The sequence below is a fragment of the Rousettus aegyptiacus genome, unplaced genomic scaffold (assembly GCF_014176215.1).
Source record: "Rousettus aegyptiacus isolate mRouAeg1 unplaced genomic scaffold, mRouAeg1.p scaffold_m13_p_1, whole genome shotgun sequence".
NCBI lineage: Eukaryota > Metazoa > Chordata > Mammalia > Chiroptera > Pteropodidae > Rousettus > Rousettus aegyptiacus.
Genome location: NW_023416284.1, coordinates 159783103 through 159802089, shown reverse-complemented (window position 1 = coordinate 159802089; position 18987 = coordinate 159783103).

The window sequence follows — 18987 nt, the reverse complement described above, 5'->3', positions numbered from 1 at the left end:
AGAAGGCTCAGAAATTAAGTCAACATGAAAAGTTAAAGTTGGAGACTCAACTCAATCAACCCCTGTTTGAAAAAGCCATGAGCATTTTCTTGTCAGGTGGCTTGGAAAAGTATGGTCACACAGAATACATCATTAAATGCTAATGAAAATACCATCAAACATTCTAGAAAACATTACATTATCCCGTAAAATTAATTTTTATCTTTTGCTATTAAAAACAAACAAACCACATTCTGCAAGAAACAAGTACTCTTTAAATCAAAGCAGACATCGGCAGGGTTATGGAGCTAAATAAGGAACTAGGAGTTCAAAGCATCACATTAACTAGGTTTTGAATCATATCAAAAAATGGAATTCTCTACATAATTTTTTACTCCCTTATCTTTAAATTGCAAAATTATATAACAAATAATTTTTATTAACCAGATTAAAACTTTTAAGCAAATACCCAAGCAGGCTTCTAGGAATTTTACGATGTGTTATTTGTTTTATGCTCTGACCATACAGCTTCCCGTGGGGGGTGGTGCCTCTGTGACAACAGGCCAAGTTTGTAAAAAGAGCCTCCCTTCTCTGCTCTGCTGATAGAAGAGATAGTCATGAGGTCTCTGGGTACCTTCAATTAGGAAGAACTAGCCTGGAGTCTGTGAGATCTAGGAAGCCTTCCAAGAGGAGGTGATCTGTGAGCTGTGATCTCAGCGATGAGTAGGTGCTAGGGGAGAGGAGGCAGTGAACAATGTTCCCTCTGAAGAAGAGAACAGAGAGCAGGAGGGCCTGGTTAGGAGGCTGGGGAGTGACAAAGAATCTCTCTTCGACAAACTTTAGTCAGGCTCCTCTGCACTGTGTTCTTGAGTAGTTCTCTACCTTACCCTCTAGTCCTGTCTTTGGCCTGTGTGACCTATTTTTAGAGAGAATCTTGCAAAGTTAGTTTAGAAAGAATCTCCCACTTTTGAAAGCTGATCACCGAGACCTGTTTTTAGCAAGAATCTTAAATCAGTTTAGCATGAACCAGCCCCACGACCCATTTTGATATATCCTCTTAGTATTTTCTAACACTGACCTCCTTACTCTGTTTATTGACAATAAATTCTCACTGTCCTTGTGGTTCTAAGAGTGGAGGTAGTCTATTGCAATATTCTTGTTAGTCCCCTACTATCATAGTCCTGACACCTAATAAAGTGAATTCGTATATTGGACTAACAAGAAAGAAATGGAGCCCTTCCCTCCTCCTCCAGCCCCAGTGGCCAGGCCCACCTCACAAATGTAAACCTATGTCAGCCTGCACTGACAGGAAACACCTGTCAAGGAGAACTAACATATACCAATAACAATCCTCTACCTCAGCTTTACCGTAGAAAATAAGAATTACTAGCCTTAAAAAGAAATTCCCAACCTGCTAGCCAATCATGACCTATTTCCATGTTGCCTCTTCCAACATTCTATAAAACTTGCTCTTGCCCCAGATCCCTAGGAAAGAGCGCTCCACTGCTCGTGAGACACTGTACTTCCGGAGTCCACGGATTGTCTTCCCTTGAATAAAGAATATCAAACTGTTACTAAATTGCTTTAGCTTTGTCATTTGACACACCTATTTGCAATAGTGCAGAATAAAGTTCTTACTATTATAACAAGTCTCAGGTCTTTTTTTTTTTTTTTCCCCAGCAGGAATGGAGAGCAAGGGAGAAGAGAGTGAGGAAGAGAAGCAGAGGGCAAAGCAGTTGGGGGAGGCAGCCTGGGACACATCAGGCAGGGCTCCTAGGCTAGGTTAAAGTTTAAGGTCTCTATTAAAAGAGAACAGAAAGGCACAGAAGAGTTTTAAGCCACATAGTGACGTGATCGGATTTGCAATTCTGAAAGCTCATTTTGGCTTTTAACAAAGAGCAACAATACCAGTTTAAAAATTCTTTACAATATGTTAAGGAACATAAAAGAAATATGAGCTCGTTCATACATATGCAAATTTGTATCACAAGCAGCAGGGATTTGGAATCTTTGCCCACAGTTATTAGTGCTCCTCTAGTCCACATTCCCCTGCCTCGGTTCACCTGCAGCTAAAAGATGTTAGCAGAGATTGGCCAAGACTGTTCTAGCTATAAAATTTTCCCACATGCTGGGGGTATGTGCTGTGGGGGTTTTGCAGTCACTTCAGCAGCCCAATGCAAGAGATTGGCATGGGAGCTCTGAGGGACGGTGCTTGCTCACAGAACAATTTATACACCCCAGGTTCTATTTTAAGATATGGCGACATTAAGATATAATTTTGAGAAAGCACCTTTTTTAACTGCAAATCAAATACCTAGGATATAACGACACAGTGAAGACCATTAAGGACCATTAACACTTTAGGCAAAACAGGCTCCTTGTGGTTAGCAGAATAAGAACATTTGCTGAGAAAAATAGAACAGAAGAATCAAGTTTGGGGTGAATAAAAGTCAAGTTTTGGGTTATAGATGTTCTATATTGTTAAACCATGGACAGGTAGGAGACGGGAGTAGACTGCACAGATGTCCAAAGGGAGAGCCCGATAGTCCTGACGAGGGACTCCAAGTGAGAAAGGAAAGCAGAGACCCAAAGGAACCATGTGAGAAGTATAACCTGCCAACTGGCAGTTGCGTCTACAGAATGGCATGATCCCATGTGACTGATTTATCAGTGGCTAGAATGTCTTAGAGAAACCTCTGAACGATCTCACTCAATTCTATGATGTTACTTAATCCTTGTTTTCAGGGACAAATAAACTCACACGGCAATCCCATCTGCTTTTCAGAAGACTTTCAAGTAAATTTTCTTCCGATGTTTGGAATTTGCTACAGAAACACAGTGTGCCATCTCATTACTAAACCTAACTCACAAACAACTTGGTCTCTGAATGTATGTGTATGTGTGTGTATCTCCCTACATTATGCTGTATAAGATTTTCCCATCCTCTGCTGAGTTGTGAGATGTTGCCTTTCTATTCACTGTCACCTAATTAGCAGAGCAGGTAAAATTTCTAGCATGAAAAATACTTAAGCATCCAGAGGGAAGCATTTTGCTTCATGATTCAGCTGTCAGCTCCTTTGAGATCTTAGTATTTTTTGATTTGGTTATGGTATGAAATCTTGCTCTATAAGTGTTTGAAAATAGGATTGAAATTTGACAGGTAGGAACAAGAATTGTGTCTGACAATGCTTTTCCAGTGAGCAATGAAGGCTTTTTAAGAAACTGAGCTGGATGCACTTATGTACCCTCTCTGTATAACTAACTGTGAAAATGACAACAAACAAAAGGACTTGCTGTCCTGTAGCTACAATCCAATATTATATTATAACAGCTAAAAAAAATACAGTAGCTTCTAATCCATTATATAAAAATGGGCTGCAATCAAGGCCTCCTGGTGTAGTCATTACACAGACACAAGTATTTTAAAAAGCTGAAAAACTAGGCAAGACGACCAATATCACATGAATTTTTCCTCCCACCACTTTTTCTGTGGGTGGCAATCAGCAGTAGATATTATGGGGCAATTGACCTTTATATGAATGAATAAGCACCAGACTACAGCATTGATTGGTAAGAATTTTGCTTTCATTAAGCAGTAGAAATTGTGCCTTTCTATTTGGATCAGAAAAGCTTGACGTAACTTAGGTTTTAATTAGAAATATGCTAGCCTTAATTACCTGTTTGTCACTATTCTTTGATGTCAGTGGAAATGGTTCTACTTTTGATTCACAGTTTCCAACTTACCCCCTATGGTCAGTTAAATTGATTGGACTAAACTTTAGAACATTTAGCACTGGAAAATCGCCTTAATAGTGGAAAGAGACTGTCATAGGCTAACAACACAGGTAATTATGCTATGGACTTCAGAAAACCATCTCCTTTGGTGGAGAGTGACTACTCAGAAACATCTGAGGTGTCTTTTTGTGGTTTCACAGTAGGTAGGAAATAAAGTTGACTTGCACGAAACAGAGCCAGTCCCGTTACTGCCATCTAGTTCCCAAGCGCAACAGGTTACTTCCCCCGTAGCCTCACTGCAGCTCAAGTTATCAGCCTCCCCCCAGCCAACTCCACCATTCTTGCAGGTGCTCAGGTTCACCTACGATACTAAATGATCTATGGAGATAGGTAGAGTGACCCTGGTGGGAAAAGCCCTGACAGCCTGTGACACAGTGAATTCCAAGAGAAAAGAAACCTCCTTATTCACCTGTGCCTCATCACCACATGTGAACACACACACACACACACACACACACACACACACTCACACCCTGCCCCACAGCTTACTGCCTCATTAAGCACATTAAAGATGCCTAATCACAGTTATAGATTGACCAATTATGATTTGCAAGAGAAGGTCTTCCTGACCCAAACTCATCTGTCATATGAAATTCTGTAATGAAAACAAGTGTTTTGTTATATTTTGAAAAAACCCATTTAAACTTGAAATGACTTAAATGAAATAACACCAAGTCATCGGCATTCATTATTAATGTTTAATGAGTGTTACTATGTGCCCATGCTAAACATTTTACAAATATTTAAATATCAAAACCCTATCCCTAGAGGATATTTGCTATTATCCCTATTTCTTATATGAGAAAGCTTATTACTTTGCCCCAGGGAATTTGTATAAGACCACATGAATAGTAAGTAGCTAAACCTTAGCAGCTCAACTTCAAAGCTGGATTCCTAAACCTTACTTTGTATTGATGAGTCCGTGTATGAACTAGAGTGCACAAGGAGTAGCCCATGTTCCTGAGAAGATTGGACAGAAAACATGTGTCAAGAGGAGAGAAGTAGAGGCCTGGGACATGGACAGTTAGTGACTAGCAGGAAGAAAAGAAAGAGTTGATTACAGGTAAAGGAAGTCCTCTGACAAAAGCCCACCTGGTTCTTACTTTAAATTGTCTAATTATTCACAATACCCAGGATATGGAAACACCAAAGTGGCCATAAATAGAAGAATCGATAAAGAAGATGTGGCATATAATATAATATAATATAAATATAATATATAATATATACAATGGAATATTATTCAGCCATAAAAAAGAAGGAAATTCTGCCTTTTGTGACAACATGGGTGGACCATGAGGGCATTATGCTAAGTGAAAGAAGTTAGAGAAATACAAATATTGCTTGTCCTTACCTACATGTTGAATCTTTGAAAAGCCAAATTCATAGAAATATAGAATAGAGTGTTTGTTGCCAGGTGCCAAGGTGGGGGAAATGGGGAGATGTTGATCAAAGGATACAAACTCCCAGCTATGATAAACAAATTCTGAGAATCTGGCGTATAGCATGATGACTATAACCAATAATACTGTATTATATATTTGAAAGTTGTTAAGAGAGATCTTAAATATCACCCCCCACACACACACACATTATAATTATGTGAGGGGATAGAGGTTTAACTAACTTTATCGTGGTCATTATTTTGCAGTATATGACATGTATCTAATCATCACAATGAACATCTTAAGCCTATATATGTTATATGTCAATAATATCTTAATAAAGTTGGAAAATAAAATTCAAAAAATAAATAAAACTGTCTGAAGGTGACCCTGGAGACAGCTTAGTGTTACCAGCTTGGATTAGTTCAAGTAGATTCTTATGAGGTAAAAAAAAAAAAAAAAAAAAGTCTTTGTGTATTAGTTTTCTACTATTACTGTAAGAAATTCCTACAATTTAGTGGTTTAAAACGACACAAATTTATTAGCTTATACTTCTGGAGGTCAGAAGTTCTAAAATAAAGGTGTTGGCAGGGCTCCGTTTCTTCTGGAGGTTCTAGAATCCATTTGCTTGCCTTTTCTAGTTTCTTAAGGATGCCTGCAGTTCTTGGCTCGTGGCCCTATTCTTAAATCCAGCAGCATAGCATCTTCCAATCTTCCTCTCTGCTTCTCTCATCACATGACCTTTGTCTGACTTTGACCCTCTTTTTTCCCTATTATAAAGATCCTTGTAATTACAAATAATCTATCCAGAAAGAAATCCATTTCAAGATTCTTCATCCAAGATTCTTATCTTAATCACATATGCAAAGATTCTTCTACTAAGTAAGGGAACATATACATAGGTTCTGAGGATTAGATACAGGCATTTTGGCGTGCCATTATTCAGTTTATCATAGTCCGTAAAAATCCAAGATTCTATCAATTCAATCTCCTGATTAGCAAAAATCACAAAGATTGGAAATCATCTGTGTTATTGAGAATGTGAGAAGTGAGAATCGTCCCACATTATCAATTAATAGTGATGGTTATAGAGGAATCGTTATGATCAAAGTTTTAAAGAGCATTTGCTTTTAACCAACAGTTTAAAAACACACATTCCTCTGATTGTTCTGCCGTTTTAGGTTCAGTCTGCATGGAAGAGAAGGAAGAGGAGGGAATTACTTTCCTGTATCTCTCCGAAGGAACCTCATCATTGTTTCACCCCACTTCATTCACTCCATGGTTTTGTGGCTTTGTTCCTTGTCTTTGTTACAAAGCAGCAGCATTTTTATCTGCAGTTCCGTTGGTAACTCTTCTTGCTCTATGTATATATAAAATCTGTGGTTTTGAATAATGGCATTGAGGCATTATTCAAAACCACTTTTTTATCACCTCTCCGCACTTAAAGCCGTTCAAATTAGAGCCCTGTTTTAACACTGCTCACAGAGTCTATGTATACCAGTTAGATTGTGTTTGCCTGTGAGCAATAGAACACCCAAAACTTAACCAAATCAGACCTTTGTCCTCCCGAACAAGGAGCCTAGGGAATGTTAGGCTGGACAACAGCTCAGAGATGCCATCAGCGCCCGAATTCCTCCTGGCTGCTCTCACTTCCTTTGAGTGTGGCCTTGGCCTCATGGTGACAACAGCACTACTGCACCTCTCAGCTTTGAGTCTATGTTTCAGGTGGAAGGAGGGGAGCCAAAGGACGGAAGAGACTGCCAGTCTGCTATCTCTTACGTAATGTTCCCAAAACTCTTCTCAATGACTTCTGCCTGAATTTCACCGACCAGAACTGGATCGTATTGTCAGCCCAGATACAAGAAAACCTGGGGAAGTGAGTGTTGTAGTTTTCTGGATTCTCTTGGTAGAGGAAATGAAAGGAAATGGGGTAAATGGCTGTGGATAGCCAAGCCATAGCATCAGCACCAGCATGCTTTAGACATGCTTTAGAGGCAACTTTGAGTCTTGAGGTGAAAAAATCTTTATCGGGGTGAAGCTGCTCTGATAATAAATTCTTTCTGCATCATGGGTATCCTGAAAAAATTGATTTTTGATAATGATTGCCATAGTATCTAAAAATTTGTCAGAATTACAATTCCATAAATTAGAGAAAAATAGAGTATATTTATATCAGTACAATATCCTTAATAAAACTTCATTTATACCATTATTACATTTGTTGGTAATATAAAAAATGGGATTTAAGAACAGGAAGAGGTATCAAAGATTATCCAGATTTACTCTCTTATTTCACAGATGAGAGAACAAACCAGGGTAGTGGCGACAGGATTTTCCCAGGGTTAGGCAGTTAGCAAGTCACATAGAGGGGCTGGTTCTAAGGACACCTCCTCCTACTATGAGCCGCCTGATGAACAGCCCACGAACCAGCAGGTAAAACTGCTGGGTTCCACATCTCACCCGGGGGCCCAGCCCAGGGATCCACCTAAACAATGATTTACACAATCTGTCTTTCTTTTCTTTCATACCTAGAAAATAATTTCATGCAACTATTGCTGTTCCAATCAACACACATTCTATTTATATTTTTATAAATGTAAATTTGATTTTAAGAGGGAAAATTTCTAAGCTAGAAGTGAGGAAATTCCAGTGTTTGTGTATCTGTCTTAATGACAGCTAAAATATACTCCATAGACTACATATCTGCTTGTTAAAAATATAAATAGGAACATCTTGAGATGAGTGTTTATTTTTAAATATGGAAGATGCTAATATCTTCACTGAGCCACAAAATTAATACAGACAATTTTGCTAAGTAACGTTGCCATAGTAACTTTACATTCAGGTTCTTATATGCTCAGAATTTTTTCATTCCAATAACCTTTCTTATTGATTTTTTTTTAAAGAAAATGAAATTCAGCACCTGTATGATATACCATCTAGCTCCCTGTCAGATATTAAACAAGTAATCCTAACAGTTCTCTATTTTCTATAATAATGCTCCAATCAGTGTCAAAGGACTAATTACTGCTTTGACACATTTTTTTTTAAGTAGACTGATTTGAAAGTCAGTCATTTAAAATATGGCTTATAGTTATTGTTAAAAAAAAAATGAGACTATACAAGTAAGACAATGCCTAGTCCTCTGTCTACTGGTGTAGCCATGTGACCTCAATGATGATGTGACCTTAACATCTCTGGGTTTCTGTTTCTTCATCTATAAATGAGATTGGTGGACTAGACTACCTCAGTTGTGTGATGCTCACAGTCGGTGCTTGAAAGTGAATATCCAAAGTGCATTGTCTTTTTGGTCCTGAATACTGTTCTCACTGTATCTATCTGGGAAGCCAGATCTCTAAGAATTATGAGACAATTGATTTATCACAGGAATTAGACTTTTCACAATTGTCGAGAAGGAGAGGCAGTGGGGAATCGATGGTCTCACAAGGGAGTTGGAGGACCAGTGGGGTGACTGACCAGTCAATTTGATAAGACAAACACATGCCACAGAAGCCAGCAAAGTGGGAGCTGGTAGAGAAGTCCACAGGAGAAGCTTGTGGGTCCACAACCAAGTGTCCAGAGATAGGCTTGGGGCCACTTTTGGTCAGCAGGGTCAGAAGTCGGGAAAATGGCTCAAAGAGAAGCAGAGGAGAGTAAGTTTAAACTGGGACCTGTTGGTATCTCTGATTATAGGATCTTCAGAAAGGGAGGCTGCTGCTTATTTCTGCCTCTTGAAGCTTGTACAAGGTTTTCTTTTGGTCAATTCTAACCTAGAACCACTCAACAATGGGGATTATAGATGCTGCTTAATTAAATTTAAAACAGAAAAATGTAATGCAATCGCAACCCAATAATGTGGTAGAATCTTTGCTCTGATTTTCCTCAATTATGCATAGACTAGAGAAGGATTGAATAATCCTTCTCTAGTCTATGTATCTTTGTAAAGACTCTCAAACCTTTGATGCAGAAAGTTAGGTGACAGGTATGAAAACATCTGAGGCTTTAGGGATCATGTGAACAGTCTTATAGTGAAGCTTTGGTCTAGAATTAATCCGTCTGCCTGCTCACATGAGCCCCTCCCTCCTCACAGATGCCTGGGCTGTGGGAAGAAGAGTAGGAGGTTTTGTAGAAATAAGACACAGAGCCAGAAGGGCAGGGGAGGCAGTGGGAGGGAGTGGCAGGTGCAAATACAGGATCAAGAAAAACAAGAGGAAAGAGTTTGGCAGGAGGGGATAGGAGGTAACAGAGGAATAGGGGTTTGGAAGAAGCAAGAACAATGAAAGTTGGAGCAACAATCCTAAACGTTTATCTGGCTGACGATAAGAATTATCTTGGGAACTTTTGTTTTTCATTACAATGATATATTTTATATATCCCAAGGAATATATGTTAACACTTATTTAAAGGTTGGTGTATTATAATATTTCAAATACCCACCACCTTACTTAAGGAAAAGAATATTGCTGAAGCTTCCTGAATGCCAGTCTCAGCCTGCCTCTTTTGCCCAGAGAAGGTGGCCTCTTTCCTGAACATAGAGCTCAGAAATGTGAAGCTTTGTTTCAAAAGAAATGTAAAGGAGAATGTGGGTAAAAAGAAGGTGGACAGGGTTTCGTTGAGTAATTTTCTTTCTCAAGAGAAACATCATGACTCAGCTTCTCAGTGCTGCAGAGGCCACCTGGGTGGTCTCTGGGCATATTGACAAGTGTGAGTGGGCGGGCAGGGGTTATTATTCCTACTCTGACTCTGACTCCAGTATGCCTTTTGCATTTTTTTCCCAGGAAAATTCTAGTCCTAGGGTTATTACACTTAAATTGGAAGAGTAACCTTATCTGCAGATAGGTACTTTCTACAAATAAGAGCCATTAATTAAAAGCTGATATTTTATAAATGACAAATCAGCAGAACCTTGCGCTAAAAAGAGATATTGTTCAGTTGCCTTTGCTGGGATTTCTAGATTGACCTCTTGGGATCCTTTTAGCTTTGTAGGTTTCAAGCAGCCAAAAAACAGAAGTCAGAAGGAAGGGTGTTTGAAGCAGGTGAGGGGGAAGTACACAGCAGAGAGAAGAAAAGAAGACGGAGCTGAGGCTGAGATCCCTTGAGGCAGGGACTATCCTATCCAATTTTGAATCCTTCCCTGTGGTTTACACTTTAACTGGCACAGAACCATTTGTTGAATTGTTGAATCGAAATGATGCAGTCATAATTGGTCAGCAGAGCCTCCACAGCTTTCTAGTTTAACCACCTTTTCTATCATCTACTTTGATTCCAACTCCACTGTCTCAGAACTGCAAGAGGAAGTGAAATCTACAGAGAAATCTCTCCAGCATCAGTGTGTCTGCCAAAGGCAGTAGTGACTCAAGAGTGGCCACATAGCAGCCAATCATTGTCCTTTAAGCCTGTGAGTATAACTGCCACCATAGAGTCAGAGATGAGTCAGCATTTTCCATCCTATATCTCTGTACCCAGGTTGTCAAAATGCTCTATACTAATCAGAGACTGAGCCTGCATGAGTTTATTAAGTGGTGACTAGGCACCTTGAACAGGCTTACCTCATGGGGAAACCACGAATTCAAGGCAGAATGTTCTGAGTTTCAGACCCAGGTCTGACTAGGTCCCTGTGGCTATAGGACAAGTTTTCTCAACCTCAGCACCATTGTCTTTTTAAATCAGATGATTCTTTTCTGTAGGGGGCAGCCCTGTGCATGGTAACATATCTAGCAGCATCTTTGACCCCACCCACTAGATGCCAGTAGCAAGCCCACCCACCCACCCACCCCCACACACACACAAGTTATGACAGTGAAAAATACCTCCAGACATTGTCAAACTTTCCCTGGGGGTAAATTCACCCCCAACTGACAACTATTGTTATAGAGGAAGTGTCTATAGCCGTTTTTCTCAAAACATTATTCTAAACCACTTGTGTCAGAAACACTTGGTGTCCTCATTAAAATACAGAGTCCTAGAAGCCACTCCAGAATCACTGGGATAATAGCATTTGTATGTTTAATGAGCACCTTAAGAAACTCTTATATATATGAAGTTTGCAACCCATGGCTTTCACTGGGTGCTATGTACCTGGTTAATTTTGAAGAAAAGGTCTTATCTTTTCAGAGTCCTGGGTGTGGTAGTTATAGGGAATAAGGCACACGAACATTCCTCTGGGCACTAGAAGATTGAAGTTGTCCAGTAAAATGTGGAAGAACTGAAAGAACAAAGACTCTTAAAATTAATAGATCCTACCTTAAAATTTTCCACATGGCTCACTCTGGCTGTAACAACAGATAACATTTGTAATGTACTTTCCACACATTTAATGGGACTTGCCTCATGTAGCCCTAGAAGGGAGGCACTCTTACTAGTCTCCATTGCAGATAGGAAAACTCGAGCTAGAGGCAAAACTATGACCTGAAAGCATGTCTCTCTTCTCTAACTCATGCTCTTATCATTATGTGACGGGCTGCCTAGATTCCAAAGAATTCAATTTGAAAACATCTTCTAGGAGGCAAAGGTTCACAGGCTTCTGTAGATCTAGCAATTAATCTATTATATGAGAATGGCTTTTGAGTTGGTTCACAGTGGGGGTTTCTATTGTCAGCATAACATCTGCCTGCCATTTTGGTGGGCTGTTGAGTAAAGAAGCAGAACTGTCCCAAGGATAGGGATCTGAAGGAACGTGCTTGAGCATCTGTACCATCCCCCAGGGCCCTAGCAAGAGAGCAAGAGCCTGTCGGCCCCCAGGAACTGGGGGAGAGGAGGCAGTTCTCCCAGTTGGAACAAATGCAGACCACAGCCCTTTAAACAGTTCAGAGTCATCTTATTTCTTTTCCTATATTCTGCCTTTCTGCTGTATACTCCCTTTTGTTTCTTCACTTTCCCTCTAAGACATTCTCTTTCATCAGAATTCATTCACTTAAAAATAAAAGGGAGGTGAGGAGAATAAGTCCAAGTGATTTTTCCAGCTTTGCATCCCTGCCGAGGCTCCAGAGCTTTGCAGAGAACCCAAAGGGGTCTATCAGTCACCCTGCGGGAGAGAAAAGGTCAGTGCTGGGAGGAAGGTGGATCTGAATAGAAAATGCAGCAAGTTTGCTTTATTTAAAGCAGTGGGCGGGAGGGGGGGGCAAGGGGGGAAGGAAAGAGAGAGAGAGAGACATGGTATTCAAAGAGAACCATACAATCTGAAAGTCCAATCATGTGTATTAGCGTTAGAATTCATTTGAATTGGTCTACTTCCTGTCCTTCCATGACTCTGTTATCTTTGGCATCTTTAACGTCCTTTGTTTTTTTCCTCCCTTCTCTCTTTGTGTGGAAAACGCGATGCCTCTAGAGGCAGGCTCTAAGGCCATGACAAATGTGACTCTTGTGTTTTCCAGCACATTGTATACGCTTGTGGTCCTCCCAAATTCAGGTTCCCAAAGTCACATAAAAAATGCCAATCAGAACATAAAATTGAGCTATAGTTTGTCTTCAAAACATAATCATGACCCTACAGTGGGACACACTCCACAATCCCAAGAGAGCCAGCACTTAACCTCAGGGCTGGCTGCAGACAGAGCTACCAGGGAATGAAGCCATCGACCTCTCCTCCTTTTCCTTTCTGCTCAAGGTCATCCTGTAAGCCACTTGCAAATCCAAAATGCTGTCACTGAGGGCTTTTCTTATCTTTGCTTCAGGTTGGTACACTTATATTTATCCTTGAGGGAGAATTGGCTGTAAGTGAACCACTTAACATTGTTTTTCCTGTGCAGAGGGCAAGTCAGTGGGAAGGGTCAGGCTTTCACTCAAAGGCCACCATGCTCTGTACTTAGTAAGAACTCCACTCCAACAACAGGTAAGTGTCTTTGTGCCCCTGTGTTTGGGACAGAGAAATACCCATTACATAATAAGGAAAATGCCTAAAGAAGAAAAATAACGGAAGGAGAACTTCCGTTTGACTTCCATTTGTTTCCACCCAAAGGGATACATTTTTCATACACACAAAGACAAAACTGAACTAGTGATGTCAGAAAACCCAAATTTCCATTTACCCAGTAGAGAGCAGCCACCACCAGGAACCCAGACTCTGTAACTCGCTTTCATAAAATCATTTGGTTTTAAAGAATCACATCAATCACTTCTATTTTAAAGGCTTCCCCAGAGGAATGTCTACTCTCTGAACAGCCACCTCAAAGATAAAGTGCTCCCTTTAAGAGAACTGAGCTAATTACATTCATGTCTAATTCAAATGATTCTTTTTATCATGATGACAGTGGACTTTGAAATCCGTCTGAGATTCTTTGGGGATTTTTCTCAGTACGAGCATAAAAACATGACAGAAATGCAAACCAAAAAGCAGATGTACCGTGTCCCAATGCCGGCAGCATTTTTTTTTCAGCCCACCCCACCCCTTTTATATCGAAAGCATTAAAAAGAAGTAGAACAATTTAACTGATGAGTTTCAAATTTAGAAGGAGTAACAGGGACTCAAATGGGATTCATTCTGTTTGGTCACATTTTCATATCTAGAGATACCTACTCTCTGATTTAAGGAATATAGTAGAAAAAGTTCAAAAGTTTGGATATGTACAACCTAAGAGAGTGCTCTTTATTTGGAACTATGCCCTTTGTCTAGAAATAAGGATTTTCCTTCCATCTCCTTGCAGTGCACGCTCTGAGTGCATGGCGTGGAAAGACGCTCTTCTGGGTGGTCAGCTTCCCTACACTGTGTCTCCTCTGCAACCAGCAGGCACCAGGCACGAACACTTCTGAACTTAATGGGGTCAGTTCTCATTATAGGACAGGATAAGAGTCCCAGTGCTCAGAGCTGTGTGACCCTACTAAGTGGCCAGTCTGGCACTGATGACTTCACTCTGCCCTCACACTTCTTCCTCTGTCCCCACCACACCTTTCCCTGCCTCCTGTCCAAGAGATAAGAATAGATTTCTAAGAGGGCAATGTGCCACTCTGAGGCACCAGTGCAATCCTTGGCAAGGGAATATGATCAGGCCAATTTTGTGTGTAGGCAGGATGGAAGATGCCTACATGACATGATGTTTTAAAACCGTAGGGGAGCTAGCATTTTATTTTACTAGTCTAGTTAACTGGATATTTTAAAAGACAGACAGGATGAAAAGAACTTGAAGAAATATAACACGATACAAACACTGCTAATTCAGGGGACCAAGAGCCTATAACTTTGTCCCAGTCCATCTTTCAAGAAAGGCTTTCTTCCACCTTTGAATCTACCTACGGGTAAGATTGCTTGGGTGCTTCCATTGTTCTGGGGACTCTTTCTAGGAAAACCTTGAGATCCGATAGAATATTTATTACTTCTGATGAAGAGAGGAAAGGTTGTAGACTTTTTATCATTTACAGTTCACTCTGGAATTTTATTAATTTTAATGAAATTCAGAAACTTTAATTCAGTGTCTGTTGAACTTGATTGAAATCTCTGTTTTGCAGAATATGTAAGGTTATACTGAATATTTATTTTCTTTTTCCTTGAGGAGGTTGTACCTTAGACCTCCTCTGTCTATTTCCGTATAAATAAATAGCGATGTATTATGTATTTTTAACATTATTATGAAAATTTGATGCAACCAGGAGCTTCTTTAGTCAGTAAAAACCCTTTTGACCTTAAAGCCTGGTAACCTGGAAGCAAAGGACAAGTTGGCTTAGAACACTTTTGTAGTTCAATTGTCTGAATACAGATTAATACTTGGAGGTGGTGAGCTGGTTTTCTAACATCAGCAATGAGAAATTTATGACTGAAGCTTAACATCTCAGGATTACTCTGCCATCCCAATCTTCAGAGGCCAGCCAGTGCTATAGCACAAAAATAAATATTACAGTTGCCACGGAAACTGAGATCACCTTGGAGATGATTAATACTAGCAAGGCTAACAGCGGAGGTTGCAATCACATCATCTGGCCAAATTAATTGCGATCAAACAAAGAGCCGCAAACACTTTCATGATGACACAAGAACCAAACTCCTCTTTTCCAGACCATTTAAAAATTATCAAGATTTTTTTCTCAGCGAGTAAAGAAGTCTCTTAGTAAAGTGTTACATTTTCATTTACTGAAGTTTTTACTAGGTCAGTTGTAGGGAATGTTGAATGACTCGTTCAAGGTACAGGAAGGAAGGTTTGAGATTGAAACTCCATCTCATAAAGAAAAACTTACAAACATGTTTTTTTCCTATAATTTTTTTCCTTTTGCTATGAATATTTTGAGAATCCGATGACTCTAGAATATCATAATCTTTGGTTATAGATTATTATAGATCTTAGATTATTATAATGTTTGTGATTTTTACAGAGATCTCCTTGCTTGTGAGAGCTTTGCCAAACTATCAAACACATGATGATGTTATCAAGAGAGTCTGTTATTGGGCAGGAAAACATTTCTATTGTTTAAATGAAAACATTCTTAATGGAATGTCGAGACAATAAAAAATCTGTTACCTGGCATGGTTTGTTGGAGATTAGGCTGTCCTGGCTTTAAAAGACAAAATCATTATCAACAAAAGAGACTGTTCCAGTCCTATATTTCTCTCAAAAATTTCAGGCTCAGAGGGAGACATAATAATAGAAGTAGTTATGTTTTTCAGGTAAAGAGAATTACATTATGAAAATATTATTAAAAATTGATAATGTCAAAGATGATTTTTTTGGACGCTTGTAGTTTACTTTATAATACTTCCTCCTAGACAAAGTAATTAAACTATAGATGTATTAATAATGATGAGTACCATGGCTTCTGTAGCAGAAAATTCCAGAAATCTCAGAGGTTTAACTCTATAAAGATTTCTGAATTCCAGCACAATCTAATTGTAATGACCCACTGAACAATCTTTTTTTTCCCTTTGGGGACATGGGGCTAGGGTGAGGCAGATGTGGGTAAAGCAGACAAAGAAAGGTAGACAAATTTGCGATCCAGCTTGAGATACTGGTGTTTTCATTCAGGTGCTCCTGATGGGATAATTGGCTCTCTGTGGGATGACACACTAAGACCATTTCTCAGGTGGAGACAGGAGCCAACAGCATGTCCCAGGAGACCTTTTACAAATAAAAGCTAATTTTACTGTTGCTATTGACGATGGCATTTTTCAGCTATGCTAATTACCATTCTGATAGAAACACTGCAGAAATATACCCCATGCTATCGAGAGTGGAGATGAGGAAAGGGTTTCTTAAATAATTTAAGACGAGGTTTAATCTGTGGATTACAAAGCTACCATGCTTCCTTAATCATGGCATTCTTAGTGGAAGATGTTCTGGCTTAACTAGAATTTCTGTGTTTGCTTTACTTTTAGTTTTCACACTATGGGATCTATTTCCTATTCAATGTCTATTGCAAATGAAATTCCTTTGGAAGGAAAACGATAGCTAGAGATTGAATGTTGCATCTCAGTTTTCTGAAAGGTATTTTGTAAATTTTGAAATTACGTTTTGCTTTCTCTTTTAATTAATTCCTTAATTAATCAGTTTCTTAATTAATATCTGTTAGTTCATCGATCCTTCCATTTATCCACTTACTAAAATTATACCCCTGAATATAGCAGTTATTTGGTAAATAGCTGTTGAATGAAATGCACAAGTATATACAGAGCCAAGGCCTGTTGGGCTTTGTGAGGCCTGGAGATTTAGATCTAATTCTCACTCTGTTGGCTGTGTGTCCTTGGGAATTAGTTGCCGACAACTAAAAATTGGGAATTTTCATATAAAAACCTGGATTTCTAAATTTTCTTAAACACTGGGCATATCTGATAGCCCTGAACCCAGTGACCTGGAGCTAAACAGTTGTTTTTTTGCTTTAGGTGGGATGCTGTCTCTCAAGGTTCCTCTCATCCACCCCTGGCTAACAAATGTGCATTCTTAATTGGAAGTTGAAATGAAGGTGAACATTTTCAAATTCTAGGTATTAGAGAAATACGAACATCTCTTGGCTCCAGAGTTTTGAGTGAAAATCCTAACTCTACCTGTGGCAGAGTGTGGTGGTGTTATCTTAATAATTCTCTTGGCATCAGAGAATTTATGGAAATGAGAAATGACCTCCTTTTGGATATATGGGGAAAGAAAAATGAGTAAGATGTATCAGAAATCAGTTAATTCTTAAAAGTCAAAAACAATTTATATGATTATGGTGAAAAGTCTGGTGTAAAAGGGATCATGTTTCCCAAATGAATGGAACAAAAGAGAAGAGAGAATTATTAAAAATTGCCTGTAGAGTAAGGTGCTAGCCTCTTATGCCAAGGAGGCAGATGCTAAAGTCCTTTTAGGGAATTGGCTTTGCAAGAGAGGAGCTGCCTTTGTCTGATTTTTCGATGACTTGGATTTCTACAGCTGCTCATGATTCTTGAACTTCCTAGAAAAAGTACAAGCAAACACAGAAATTCTGCTTGTGATATAATCAGGATCCCAGACCAATATTTCCAAAGGACTCTGTTAATTCCAATAGTACTTAGCTAAATTCCAGCAGCTGGCTTGGATTTTACATCCAATGAACAATCTTAACATCACAAAAAGAGAACTCAGATTTCATGTGTCTTCTTAGGGAATCCAATGAGAAGTACACAATACCATCAATAAAATCCTCTTGCCAAAAAACCTCACTGAGCAGACAACCCATAGATAAGACATATGGGACAGAGAAACTTGTCAAATAACACCAGAATAATGCAGTCAGCTTAATCCAGACTGTGAAAATGATAGAGGGCAAATGGTTTGGTTTCTTCAACAAAGAAGTTTCAAGAAAAAAAAAGGGAAGAAGAATCTAAATATTAAAAGAGACTTAAGAGAGATATTAACCAACTATAACGTGTGAATCTTAGTTGTGTTCTGATATGAGGAAACCAACAGAAAAAAATATGAAACAATTGGGGAAATTTTAATACCAAAATTTGATAATATTAAGAAATTAATATGATTTTTTTGTTATGATAGTAGTGATATGATTAAATTAAGATGTAAAAAGGCTCCTTTAGAGCTAAATGCTGAACCATTTACATATGAAATAGTATGCCTGGGATCTTTTCCAAAAGAATTTAGTGGGTAGTGGTAGTGGGGTTGAGACTCCTACCGTTTTGTTTTTTTAATTTTTAAGGAACAGCAGCAACTTTGCTAGTTAGTATAATGATATTAGAAATGAACTTCCCTTATTAAAATTAGTTTCTTTCTAAAATCAAAATGATGTTGAGAGATGAGCTTCCACTTGTGAAATCTGTGGCATTTTAGACAAGAGAATTTCCCTAAAATGTTTTGGAGTTATCCCTATACTTGTATAAATAGGTTTAAAACTCTTGGAGCCCCTTTTATTTCATTCTCATCTCTCATCCTTAAGGATGGTACCTGAGGTTTTATTCCTGAATTGTCCTACATCCAAATATCGGTTCAGAGGATTCTAGTTACATCTGCTTATTTTTTGAATAAAATGACTCTAGATAAGTGACTTTGAAAGTATGTTTCTGGGACCTCCAAGGGGCCCTCAAGACTTGAAAGAGCTCCATGAGGTCAAAATTATTTCCCTAAGAATAAGGCTATGTTTGCTTTTCCCACTCTCATTCTTTCAAGAATATACAGTGGAGTTTTTCAGAGGCTACATGCTATTTAAAAACATCATTGCTCTGACAGCAAGCGGGATGTGTGTTTATTTTTTAAAAGTTTATTTTCTAATACAATAAATACCCATGGATATAAAACACAACAAAATCTCTTTGGAGTCTTCAATAAAATTTAAGAGCATAAAGCGTTCCTGAGCCCCACATGTTTGAGTACCACTACTTTAGATTGTTATCATGTCTACTTCGAATGAAAATGTCATGTAACATCCCCCAATATGGCAGCTT